This window comes from Pteronotus mesoamericanus, unplaced genomic scaffold (genome assembly GCF_021234165.1).
Source record: "Pteronotus mesoamericanus isolate MK-2021 breed Mesoamerican mustached bat unplaced genomic scaffold, CSHL_Meso_final contig_130, whole genome shotgun sequence".
Classification (NCBI taxonomy): domain Eukaryota; kingdom Metazoa; phylum Chordata; class Mammalia; order Chiroptera; family Mormoopidae; genus Pteronotus; species Pteronotus mesoamericanus.
This window is the reverse complement of record NW_026555060.1, coordinates 12,998,220-13,012,512: the sequence shown is the minus strand read 5'-3', so window position 1 is coordinate 13,012,512 and position 14,293 is coordinate 12,998,220. Positions and strand designations below refer to the sequence as shown.

The 14,293-nt window shown below is 34.2% G+C and overlaps 1 protein-coding gene across 3 annotated transcripts in view; it reads left to right on the top strand.

Annotated features, from left to right (window-relative positions):
* Positions 1–14,293, top strand: part of MPP7 (MAGUK p55 scaffold protein 7) — a 247,737-nt gene that overhangs the window by 168,664 nt on the left and 64,780 nt on the right. The window lies entirely within an intron of this gene.

Here is a 14,293-nt window from a genome sequence, read left to right as displayed (position 1 = left end):
ACATTAAAAGGTGAAATGAGCAAATAAATGGAACTGGAATTTTACACCAACATCTGTTTTTAGTATTGTTGCATTTTTCACATCTCCTGTTATTTCTGTCAGTTTGTAGAAGCTTATAGCCCAGGAATTACATCATAAGAGAGCCAAACTACAGTCGGTATAAATCTCCCAAGCAAGCAAATACTTCAAGTGCAGCACTGATTCAAAAGCCTGCTTGTTCTTGCTCCACTAAGTCTGGGCAGAAGGAAAAAAAAACTTGTTGTAGAATGCCACATGTATTGTGACATCAGAAAGCTTAAGTTTAACCGTAACGTTGCATTATTTTAAAGTGTGATGAATTTTCACTGGCAACTCCCCAGTTGAAAGGTGCTTTGAGGCATTAATCTGACTTGCTGTGTGAAGGGGTTTAAATTTGGGTTCTGCACATTTCTAATATGTTTGGTGCACGTGGGATAAAATATGTGTTACCTGAAAATGAAATAAATGTGATTGTCCTTGAATCTGAATCCACACTTAAATTTGTTTGAGTGTTAGGCAACTTCAAAATGTACAACTTGATATAATTATGAATTTTTATTTATTTAAAAATTTTGATATATATTTCTTTTAAGAACTATACAAAGTGGATAGGTTGTCTTTTTAATACTTCTTCCCAAACTGGTTTCAGTATAGATGTGCATGAATGTAGGGGGAAAGAGGGAAGGAAGAGAGAGTATGTGTGTAAGTAATAATTGTAATGCAGGCTTTTTTTTTGCCTGTTTATTTGCATAATTTTCTATATGTTAATATTTCAGTATTTGAATCTGAGAAATATTTATTCCAGGATTTTATCTTTACCGAAATGTCATCATTTGGATGTTTTAGTATTCTTTTCTTTTTCTGCCTCTTAAATGCCATTTAAAAATATTTACTGATCCTCCTTTCACCCTTTCTTCTTCTGTTTTTTTCTTTCCTTTCTCTTTTTTATTTCTAATTTTTACTAGGTTTTGTTTCACTGAGAGATGCATTGTTTGTTGTGATATATAAATGCTCTTTGTTTTTTAATAGCAATAAATCTGGTCAATATTATCTAAATTAAATCGCTATATAGTATATATGACTTTGTTCAAAGGCACAGTGATGTATATAATATATATGACCTTGTTCAAAGATACAGTATATTTCTATGAAAATTAAAGTGAAATCCAGTGTCTCCATACTCAAAAAAACTAAAATTCCATTTGAAATTTCTTTGTTGTTGTCTCAGGAACCCCTAAATTCAAAGGTTATGCAAAAATCATGGTGCTGGTTTGGAACATTTTAAAAGGCATTTAAGAACACTTTGTTTTATCACTTTGTATTTGATAGTGATGCTTTATATAACCTAATTTTGTAAAGACCATCTGACTCAACGCTTCCTGGACTTCAGCATTTGGTACTTAGATTTGTGGAATAGAACAGAATAAGGCTATGAAAAAAATATAAAATTTTTATTTTTATGACTTTGAATAATAATTCATGGAATAGGCTTTAAGAAAGTGTAATTTAATGTAAAATTTCTAAAAATTATTCTGTCATGTTGGTATGTATAAATTTATGAAAAAAATACTCATGTTGATAAAATTATTACAAGTGCATTTAAAACCTAGGAAGTTATTGTTATGTATTGGATTTAGAATAATGACTTTAGTGTGTATCAAATTGACCAGTTTTTTTTTTTTTCACAAATTGGTTGCTTGTATTACTCTTACTTTACTCTTTATTTGATTCACAGTGTATCATTCATTGTAACTAAAGATTGCATGGAGAAAAAGTTCATGGAAGATGGGTCTGAACTGTAGGGGTTCAATTAATGTCAATATGGAAGTAAAAAAAGGGAATAGAGAATCCCAACACTATTAGTTTTGCATTTATATTTGTGCTGGAGTGCTGGATTCTTGCTCCTTGGTAAATAAAATCAAGAGCTCTGATAATACTGACTTCTTCTGGCTTTGACACTACCATTCTAACAGAGCTCTTACGTGTGGGTGTTGTTCATGTTTGCTTGGTTATTTCCTCCCCTTAGCTAATACATCTACAGAAAATAGGCTTCTTAAACAAAATAATTTGCCTTTTAAAATAAAACATATCTAACTAAAAACTATAACAAACTCTTAAATCAAACATTACTAAATCTTAGAAGCTTGATATGGGGACTCATGTCCTCCTCCTTTTTTTTTTTTTTTTTTTTGGAAGAATACTTTATCCAACAAAGAAATTATGAATAAAATTTTGTGTCCCCTTCCTCCTTCCTTCATCTAAAAAAAGGTTCTCACATAATAGATTTATATTTGTAATAGAAACAGAAGAGCAGACTCAGAAGTCTCACAGGTTTTCTTTGATATGGCCAACTTTTAGATTATTACGTGAAAGACAGAAGTTAAATGTTTTGGAAATGAGTAAGATTATATCTTATGTTGCATATAGGAATGGTTTCCATCACAAACTTGGCAACTTGCAATGTGCGTTTTGATATAATTTAAAGTACTCAATGATATTCTGCTAAAAGCTTTTTAAAAATAGTTTGGTTGCATTTATAAAGCAATTTATATCACCTAACCTTTAAAAAGAAATGTGAATTTCTTTGATTACTTGAAATATTATTTGTTTACTTTCTATTGAAATCAAAAGTATTTAAGAATATCCTCCTAATAGCATAAATATTAATTTAACTTTAACTTCAATAGGGTGTCATTTATATTTAAGTCCAGTTTATATAGTATTTGAAAAGGCTCTTATTCATATATTTTACAGCAGAATATTCAGATATGATATATATTTATAGGGCTTAGCTTCCATTTTTAGTTATCAAGATATAAATATCTGAAAAATTCTAATACTGCTGATTGATAATGTCAATTAAAAATTTCCTTTTACAAAAGAAAGTGAAGGGATTGGCTGAAGAGCATATATGCAAGACCCATGGACACGGGCAATGTGGGGACTGCCCAAGGGGCGGGGGAATGGGTGCAGAGGGACAGATGGAGAAAAAACCAGGACAACTGTAAGAGCAGGAACAATAAAATACAATAAAAAAATAAAAATAAATAAAAATTTTCCTTGTACAACATAGCTCTTTCAGAATTCTTGTAATTAAAAAATCCAAAATGTACGGTTTTTTGCCTTTTAAAGTTGGTAAAAATACAAAATATTTTATTTTAGAATTTGTTTTAACCAGCTGAGATTGTTATCATATGGGTAAAAAAGATCTTTAACTGCATCCAGAAGCTATCCATTCAAACAGGGCATAACCTTGTTTGGCAAGAATTTTATGAAGATCACAATTTTACCATGAACAGATTTTAAACAAATGAGTTTGCTGTATGTGGTACCAATGTTCCAGAAGGCTGAATGTTGGCAAATAATACATATAACATTACTCCACATTTGTTGTAATACAATGTTTTAAGTTGAGTAAGTGCCTTCCTCCTGGAGCGTTAAATAATGTTTATTTAGTGTACTCACCCATAAAGTTAAATTCGTAAATTAAGAGTTAAATAAAAAATTAACAAATAGATTAGATGGCTTATGTTCTTAGATTAAATTTGTGTGTCTAAACCTATGTCAAACATATTCTTAATATCGGTGGGATTTTGTGTAGCAGACACATACGGGGTTTTAAAAATTACTCAAGGTATTTTTTTCCTCTAATACTGATACTCTTTGAGAGATGCCAAAGGTAAGAGTTTGTGTGGAAGGAAACAAAGATGAACCAAGCTGTAAATTGAGCATCTGATTACTTCATGTCATGAAATGGTTGAGGTGAAGGCCCTTCTAATTTTATTGCTCACTTTTTGTCTCAGTAAACTGTGTTCTTAATATATGAAGATGTTGCTTATAAAACACTATCCAGGGATGTGCTTTTAGCTTTCTCCATGTGAAGGATTCTAAGTCATGCTGTTTCTTGCTTCTTGTGTGGGGACCCAGAACCATACAGGTAAGAGAGCAGATTAATAGTCAGGGGTGTGGTCAATGGTCACAGACTGTTGCAGACTAGTAGGGAAGACTGCAGTGTGGGAGAAAGGGGAGAGCCATTTCTAGGGTGTGGATTTAACTTAGTCCCTGCAAATACTCTTACAGCTAGATAGACACAGCTTCTCCACTTGTCCAGAGTATCAGACATGCTCCCTTCAGAGAAACGTCCAGCATCCTGGGAAAGTTTCTCCTGCCCCGTCGGGCAGAGCTCATCCAATGTTTTGCGTAAGAGTCCTTCCACTCCATTCTCTGAAGGCAGCATAAGTGCTCTTTGGGACTTGTTGGCCTCTCTGTGCTTTTGATAATTTTCACATCCTGCTCTTCCGTGCTTGACGATGTAGAGAGTGAATTACCAATGAGACTGGGGAGAGGAGAGATGTCGGGGCTGCAGGGCTGGGGAGCAAGAGGCTGGTGTGGTGGGAGAAGGTGACAGGAGGCAAGGAACTTGAAACTTACTTTTCTTGACCTCTCCCCTATCTTGTATTTTCTAGCTTGAAGTTCGAGAAATTAAAAAGTGATTTTGGTGTGATAATGTAATATAGTGATTAAAAGCTCAAGTCTGGAGCCGGACTGCCTGGATCCAAATCCCAGTTTTGCCACTTCTGAGACCTTCATTTCTCTATATCTCTGATTTCCTATCTGTAACATGGGGATAATAGCATTTGCCTCATAGAGTTGTTGGAGAATTAAATAAGTTTATATATTCAGTGTACAGAAAAGTGCCTTAGCATAGTAAAAATCACACCAGTATCCCAACTTTCCTCTGAGATCAACCTTTTATGTAGTTTTCCTCTTTAAGTGTAAGCAAATTCTTTTTTTTTTTTTTTTTTTTGCTTCTCCCACTGTCAAAGAAGTTGATGCATTCCATTGGAGACACCCGTGTGTTTTATTAAGCTAAAATATCCTTGTCTTCCTACTTAGGTATGGCATGGAGGAGGCAGTCTTTTTGAGGATTTATGCAGTATATTCATGACCTTTTTTTAGACTATAAAATATTCATATACTCTATTTAATGTAGATTAGAGGTGTTTATTTTTACTGTGAGTTACTCTGGTATTTTAAGTTTTGGGGTTGTGTGTGTGTTTGTATGACATGGCTTTACATGACATTGATTCTCTAATCAATCTATCCTGTTGTTCCTATCAGAAAACATACTCTCGGTTAGCTGTCTGCTTTCTAGTGGAGTGTCTGAGATTACAGCCTGCTCAGTCTTAAGTGCTGCTCATATTATTTTTACCATGCCTCCTTGCTTGGCTTTGCTAACCCATCTCACATAGTTTATTGTTTGTTTTCTAATAATTGGTTTAGATGCGCATTACATTTCAGTTCTTCTAAGAAATGAGTATGAATAAACTCACAATGTGGATGACTCAAAACATGAGCCTGAATAATAATGGTTTGCTTGTAATTTTTGCTAATACTATTCAAATAGAACCAATACCTTTTGAGGATCCATAGGTATTTGAAAGTAAAAATACCATGGTACACACTTCCCACAGTGCTGCTTTGACTGCTGTTCTGTAGTTTGGAGACAGAAGAGAGCACAGAACTGTTCTGATCAGTCCCGTTCACTCTATTAGGTCATGTAACAGATATGTTCTACCTTGATCCATGGTTAGATTTTGCTTCTGTTATGTTGCCAGTTCTTTATCCACCTTTACCTTAAGGTGAGTCCTTAAGTCAAACTTAACTCTTAAATTACTGTCCTATTAGTAATCTAAGAATTGTTTAGGATTACTTTTTAAAATACCTTTCATCAAATAATGTAGGCAGAATGAAAATAAGTTTATGCCTGACTCATTTAACATCTGTAATAAGTTGATAATTGTCAGGATATTATTCAATTTACAGGATATTTAGACATTATATAGGCAAAACTTGTTTCTAAAATGTTTTCTTCTTTTTACTATTTTTATCATGGACAGATTAGTTTACAGATAGTTTTATGAAAAATGAATATTCCCTTATTGAGGGTATTATTTTGAAAAAATACTGACAATGTTTTCCGCCATTTGTATATTTAATAAGCTATATGAAGGCTTTGTGTCTTTACTGTTACGTATATACATTCTTTTTACACCAAGACTACAGTGCAGTCTAAAATGTGTTTTTTAAAAAAATTCTACTTATTTTGTTGATTTGTAATTTTAAAATATTTAAATTGCATTTGTTTTTTGTTTTTTTTTCCTTTGGCTTTTCTAAGATGAGGAAACAGTTGAGTGTGGTAGGTGGATTTTTTTCCCCCCCTTGGATGCAGCATCTTCCTGCTTTAATTGTATTTTCTGCACATTTAATCATCTTCTTTTTCATTTTCTTTGTGCTTCTCAGAGGAAATTAAAGGTACATGTATAAAAGCTTCCCTGCATAGTCTAGTAATTTTATTTAGTTCACATATGTGTGGGTTTAAGCTGAATATAACAAGCAGTTTATAAAAGATTATTGTACATCCAAACTTCCAACTTGACATTACAGTACCAAAAATCATGGTTAGACTTTTTTTTAGAAAGGAATGTATTTACTTTTTTTGCTTCATTTAGCAGAAATATAGAAGTAGTTTGAAATAGTACATTGTTTTCTTCTGTCAATAGTCTTGAATAAGGGTGAATGAAGACAGCAATGTTATTCAAATATATTGAAAGAGTTATTTTAACATAAATATGTGGGGAGATCTTCTCAGCTACTTTGATTTTTACACAAGCTGTGCATTAGTTCCAGAAGTTTTTGTACAATATGTGAAGGTTAGAGATTTAAAATCTTAAGTACTCCTTGACCTAAGTTTTTAAAACATACATAACCCAGTATTCATTTAATTCCTAGAAGTAATTAATAGCACATTATTTTTACATGTTTTCATCTGTTCATTTTTAAAACCAAAATAAATGTGGAAATATTATTACTTTATTCCTTTCCAACACAGCATCACTTCCTATCAAGAGAAAGGATGTATCTTAATCTTAACCTTTCTGTCTAATCCAGTGAGCCAAAATAAGTGCTATATTTTACATATTAGCAAAAAGCCCGATTTACAAAAATAAATTTACTCTGGGGATCAAGTGTTGTCATTTCCTTAACTGTGAAAGTATAAACATCTCAGGCAAACCTTTTATAATTTTCTTGGAACTTCAACAAGGAACTCTGAAGAAGGTTGAAAAAGAGTTGCATGCTGTTTGAAAATGCTACTTTAAACTTAAATATAAAACAATGTTTTATGTTTAAGAGTGGCATTGTGAGGGCTTTTCTCTGCTGTGCTTTACATAATGGTTTTAAGTAATTTATTTTTTGCTTCTGTGGCTGGGCTTCTAACTTCTGCTTTATTTCTTGGCTTTTGTTCTGTATGCTTTTACACTCCATCCAGAAGATGCTGACTCTGCTGGTAACAACAGTGGAACCTATATAGGTGAGCAATTGGCCATGGACGAGGATGTCTTTTTTTCTGTTGTTCTACAAAACGATTATATTATTTTATCATAAATTAGCATATTTGCATTAGCATGCCATGACATTTACTGGGTGTAGCATGAACCTTTATATTAAACAGGCTCAATGGGTTGGACACAAAGGAATTCATAGTGTGTTTTGGTTATTATTCAAGAAGCTTTCCAGAGGCTGTATTTTTGTAAACCGTTACATATTATTTTTGAAAGAGGATGAAAAAGCATCTACTTCTGCTACTTTTACTCCATTAAGAGTACGTGGACTTTTCTAAATTATCTGGCTAGCTGTGAATCATTGAAAGCTTTTATAACTTATGTCTTTCTAAAACATTTTGGTTGTTTTCTAATGATTTGTTATTGCATTAAGAACTCTTCCCCCAAATAACCATTGAATGAACAGCTCCAATTATAAGTATGCTTCATTATTAACTTGCTAATCAGTATTGGAAGGAAAAATTTCCAGTTAAGAAATGCCAAGGAGTATTTTATAAGCAAAAGCCAAGATACCTAAAATGTTCAAGGCACCAGAATTATCTTCATTCATGTTTCACTTCAGACCTTTCCCGCGCTTGCCATGTGTCGGCGCACTGACAACTTCTTTACTTTCAGTCATGAGAGGTGATTTTGCAGAAACACAGATATAGAGAGAACTGCTTCAGTCTCCTTATCTGCAGATTAGTATTTATGTACAGTTGACACTTGAACAACATAGGTTTGAACTACGTGGGTCCACTAACATATGGATATTTTTCAATAAATATACAGTGAGCCCTGTATCCCCAGGTTTTGCATTTACAGATTCAACTATCATGGACCGAAAACAGTATTTTCTACCTAGAGTTGGGAGTTGGTGGATGTGTATGCATTATTATGTGCCATTTTATATAAGGGACTTAAACGTTGGTAAGATTTGCTATCCATGTGAAAAGAGGGTCCTGGAACCAATCCCCCGTGGGTACCAAGGGACAACTGAGTTTTGGAGGAGTCAAAATTTTTACATGGATTTTCAGTTGAGAAGGGGTTGGTGCCCTACCCGCTGTGTTCAAGGGTCAGTTGTATATGATAGTATCTCTTGGTTATTGAAGAAATGTGCCAGATGTTTTATCCACTTTACAAAAAGGAAACTTAGGCTCAGAAAGATTAAAGGATTTACTTAAGGACCTGAAGACAGTAAATGGTGCATCGTGGTTTCAAATCCACATCTATGTAACTAATAATACCTGTATTCTATCCTTCAAAATATGCCGCCCTCTAGTTTTTTTATTCTACGAAACAAAAAACCCATGCAAAAATATAAAATATTCCTATTTTTAACCTAGAAAAAACTGTAATTTACTGAGAGAATCAGATGATCAGAGAGAGGTTAAAATTTTATTAGTTCTTTACTCATTTCAGAAAAACACAGTGTGCCAGATACTCTGTATATTGATGAACCCCTCCTCTAACATCCTCAAACTGTCAAGCCTTAAAACAGCAAATACTTATTATTCTGATTTTGTGGTCAGCCTGGCAGTTCTGGTCTGTATTGGCTTGCCGAATCTTTGTAATCTGGTAGTTTGGCTGGGGTCTGGTTGGTCAGGGGGCGGAGGGGTTTAGCTGGGTGAACTTGTTTCTGTTTCCTGTAGTTTTCTACCCTCCAGTAAACTAGCCGTTATAGCGATCTCAGGGTTCCAGAGAGTAATAAAGAAAACAATCTCTGGTGTGTAAGTCCTGTTGAAGCCTGTGTTCGCATCAAATCTGCTGATGTCCCATTGGCCAAGCCAGAGCCAGTTTGCGAGGAGACCTCTTCGGAGTGTGGACAGTAGGAGAGGTGAGGAGAGAGGCAGCTATGAATGTAAGCTACTTCCTCTTAACGTAGAAAGAGGGGTACCCGGTCTCCTGACTTTAAGGGCTTATGTAATGTCAGTTACTCAGTAAGTGTGTGTCCATCCAATGAAATACTATGGCATAAAACATTATCTGATGTATGTCACATAAAATGATACCATTCACAGGGAGAAGTGATCATCTCAGCCTGAGGCAGCGAGGGACTCAGTCCCACAAGGAGTGACAATAAAATTGGGCACCACGGATTAGGAAGAATGAGGTAGCAGCAGAGGATGTAGGTAGAAACAGTAGCATGGAGAGAGATGATGTTGCAGAGGTGTATTTAAGGTTAGGTGACATGTAGAAGATACGGCTGGAAATTTAGCATGGCACTTAATAACGTGAGGTCTTCGGTGACAGGCTAAATAACTTACACATTTATAAATGTTTTGCCTGATGTTTGTACTCACATTATTATTTGTATAAAATTTTATTGAAAGAACAAATACGGATTTTTAATCTGTGTTAAAGCATGCTGGAATTTTATAAAATTAATATTTAATCAGTAGACGTAAATTGAAGTTTGAAAGCAAATGTGGTCAACAAGGTGGGTTTCTTTAAAGAGCTCAAAGAAAATGCCTTTAGCTCTGGAAACAACTCTGTTGTTCTCTGGGGTCAGTGATAACATCTGAGAAATAACTTTACTAGAAGCCAAATTGCAAGGTGTCAAGATGTAATGGTGAACAGTGAAAGACAGCAGCTGAGTTCACGGTGGGTTTTTATAGTTGAGGGTAGGAATATTTTAGTGGGAAAAGAAAGTAAGATCAATTTTGTGAAGAAAGATGATCAAGCCTATGGGTAGAAAGTCTCAGACAGGAAAATAACTGGTTGAACTAACACCCAGAGCAGACTAGATTAATGGAATTAAGACTATAGGAGTGCTTTAATTTAGGTAAAAGAATTTGGCATTAACAGGTGAAGTTAAGCATGCAGATAACTCATGACTCAGGAAAAAAAATTTTTTTTCTTTTGAAGAGGCAAAGGGTTTTGTTCTTCCAAGAGACCATTCTATTTACATCATCCGTTTACAGATGACAGTAGGGCACCATCTAGGTAAAATGGGAATATCATGAATCCTAAAATAATATAATACTTGTGGCTCACAGACAATCTTTAGGTTGTTTATACAAAAGATGTATTTTTGTTAGACACACAAATTTAGGGAATTTCATGTAAAAATTTCTGGCTCCTTTGACAAAACAAAAGATTTGACCAAGCCATTTCTCAACTCCCAATAGCAGCACTGAGTTACAATAGACTCCTTCACTGGAACACAAGTTCTCCAGTTCAGCGCAGTCCCCACCACTCCTCATTGCTTGCCAATGCTGAGGCAGGATATTAATAGACATTCTCCTAACACTTGAGTTTGTGCTTGTATTAGAATAACAAAGTATTTTTTATTATATCCATGTTTTCAAATGCAGGGAAACAAAAATAACCAAAAAGTATTTAAAGAAAAATGGGACAATCAGTGTTTTTGAGGACCGAATGTTGTGCAAAATGTGTTAGTGTTGACAGAATAAAACTTAAGATTTTCCCAACTATCTAGCTTTCATAGGATTTTGACTTTACAAGCTCCGATTAACTGTCCACTCTGTTCAACTCCTGGTCTTATAAGCAATAGTTGTCCTTTTCATACCTCACTATGGCAAAGGGAAACCGTGACTGACGTGTTTAATATATGTGCATGATGTTACTGCTCTCTGGTTTAAATGCCTGTGCTGACACATGTGCATTAAGAGACTACGGAGGGCTCATGCACCTAGAAGTTCATTTAGCTACTGCTGAGGTAGGGAAGATGGCAGGGCACCTGAGAAGAGAAGCATACAGTGAAAATACTTTTTTTTAAAAGGATATGTGATAATAGGATGCTTAAACTAATATTATTTCTGATAAAAGTTTCTTCTTTTGAGGAAACGCTTCAACTAATGACACCCCAAAATAAAAAATTACATCTTTTTCAGAGAGAACAAGTTTGATTTATTCTATGGATATGGGTATCGGATATGGATATGTATATATATATATATATTTTTTATTATTATTAAAACTATATGACAGTAGTTCCCCTCCCCCTTTATTCATTTCCACGGTTTCAGTTACCTGCAGTTACATGCAGGCTGAAAATATTACATGAAAAATTCCAGAAACAATTCAATAAACAATCCGTAAGTGTTAAATTGCTGACCTTTCCGAGTAGTGTGACGAAATGTGAACAGTCCCACTCTGTCCCGCCCGGGACGTGAATCATCCCTTTGTCCAGTGTCTCCACACTGTGTATGTGACCTGTTCAGGAGTCACTTAGTAGCTGTCTCAGAATGGCAGTGCTTGTGTTCAAGTAACTCTTATTTTATTTAATAATGGCCCCCAAGTGCAAGTTTAGTGATGCTGGCAATTTGGATATTCCAAAGAGAAGCTATAAAGGGCTTGCTTTAAGTAAAAGGTGAACGTTCTCAGTGTAATAAGGAAAAAATACTGTATGCTGAGGTTGCTAAGATCAATGGTTAGAACAAATCAGTCGTGAAGCAGGAAAAAAATTTGTGCTAGTTTTGCTGTCGCACCTCAAACTTTACAAAAGTTATAGCCATAGTGCATGATAAGTGCTTAATTAAGGTGGCAAAGGCATTTAATTTGTGGGTAGGAAAAGTGAACAGAAAATGAGTTCTGATCGATGGCAATGTATTGAGCTAGGAAGCATTTCTACAAAGACGTCAGCACGGAATTCCCTGAAATGAGTGAGCACATTTACAAAACTTTCATTACAGTATATTGTTAAAATTGCTTTATTTCATTATCAGTTATTGTTACTCTCTTTGTGTAGTTTTTTTATTTTTATAAATTTATTGGGGTGACATTATTTAATAAGATTATATAGATTGCAAGTGTACAATTCTATGATACATCATCTGTGTTTTCCATTGAATGTTCACTACCCAAAGTCAAATCTCCTTCCATTACCATGCAATTGACCCCCTCGACCCTTGACTACCCCCCACTCCCCTTTCCTTCTGGTTACCACCGTATTGTTGTCTGTGTCTCTGAGATTTTTTGTTTGTTTATTTGTTCATTTGTTGTTTTCAGTTTTATATCGCATATATAAGTGAAATTATATGGTCCTTGACTATCTCTGACTGACATTTCATTTAGCATGGCATTGTCAAGATTTATCCATGTTGTTGGCAAATGGCAGTATTTCACCTTTTCTTATGGCCAAGTAGTGTTGTGTTGTGTGTATGTACCACTTCTTAATCTAGTCATCTACTGAGGGACACTTCAGTTGTTTTCATGTCTTGGCCACCATGAGTAATGAATGGAACAGTACATATGTAATGAACATAAGGGTGCATATATCTTTGTGAATAAATATTTTCAAATTTTTGGGGGTAGTACCCAGAAGAGGGGTTGCTGGGTTATGTGGTAATTCTATTTTTAATTTTTTTGAGAAATCTTCACAATGTTTTCCATAGTGGCTGTACCAGTTTACTTTCCCACCAGCAGTGAATAAGCGTTCTTTTTCTCCACAACCTCTCCAATACTTGTTATTACTTGTTGATAATAGCCATTATAATAGGTGTGAGGAAACATCTCATTGTAGTTTTGATTTGCTTTTCCCTAACAGTGAGTGAAGTTGAGCATCTTTTCATATATCTGTTGGCCATCTGTATGTCTTCTTGGGAGAAGTGCCTGTTGAGGCCCTCTGCCCAGTTTTTAATTGGATTGTTTGTTTTTGTGGTTGAGTTGTATGAGTTCTTTATATATTTTGGATATTAACCACTTGTCAGAACTGTTTTTTTGTAAATATCTTCTTCCATTTGGTTGATTGCCTTTTCATTTTTTTGGTGGTTTCTCTTGCTGTGGAGAACTTTTTGTTGTTTGATATAGTACCACTCATTTATTTTCGTTTTTACTTCTCTTGCCTTTGGGATCAAATTTATAAAATTCTAGGATTAGGGTCCATAAGATTAGTATCTACGTTTCCTTCTGTGTAATTTATTGTTTTAGATTTTATATTTAGGTCTTTGATCCATTTTGAGTTAATTTTTGTATATGGGGACAAACAGTAATCTCTTGTTTCATTCTTTCACATGTGGCTTTCCAATATTCCCAGTGTGATTTATTCTCTTTTCTCCATTGTATGTTTTTGGCTCCTTGGTTGAAAATTATTTGCTGACCTACATATGAGTTTATTTCTGGTCTCAATTCTGTTCCATTGGTCTTTGTATCTGTTTTTCTGTTAATACCATGCTGCTTTGATTATTGTTGCTCTGTAGTATATTTGAAATTAGGGAGTGTGATAATTGCAGCTTCATTCTTTTTTCTCAGGTTTGCTTTGGCTATTCAGATTCTTTTGTAATTCCATACAAATCTGATGATTTTTTTGTTCTATTTCTTTTAAAAAATGCCCTTGAGTTTTTGATGGAGATTGCATTTAATCTGTATATTACTTTGGGTAATATGGCCATTTTTAACTATGTTGACTCTTCAGTCCATGATCACAGAATACCTTTTTATTTCTTTTATCATTTTCAATCTTTCTGTGGCAATTACAAAAAGAACTATTTTTTTTCCATTTCTTTTTCTGAAATTTCTTTGTTAGTATGTAAGAATGTAGTGGATTTTTGTACCATGATTTTGTATCCTACAACTGTATTGTATTTGTTTATTGTCTCTAATAGTTTTTTTGGTTGAGTCTTTAGGGTTTCCTATGTAAAGAACTATGGCATATGTATAAAGTGACAATTTTACTACTTCATTTCCAATTTTATTTCTTTCTCTTTATCTAATTGTTCTGGCTAGGACTTCCAGTGCTATGTTGAATAAGAATGGTGAAAGTGGACATTCTTGTCTGGTTCCTGATCTTACAGAAAAAATGTTCAGTTTTTCACCACGAGGCTTTGTCATGTATGGCCTTATTATGTTGAGGTACTTTTTTTATATACCCATTTTATTGAGTGTTTTATTCATAAATGGATGTTGCATCTTGTCAGATGTTTTTTATG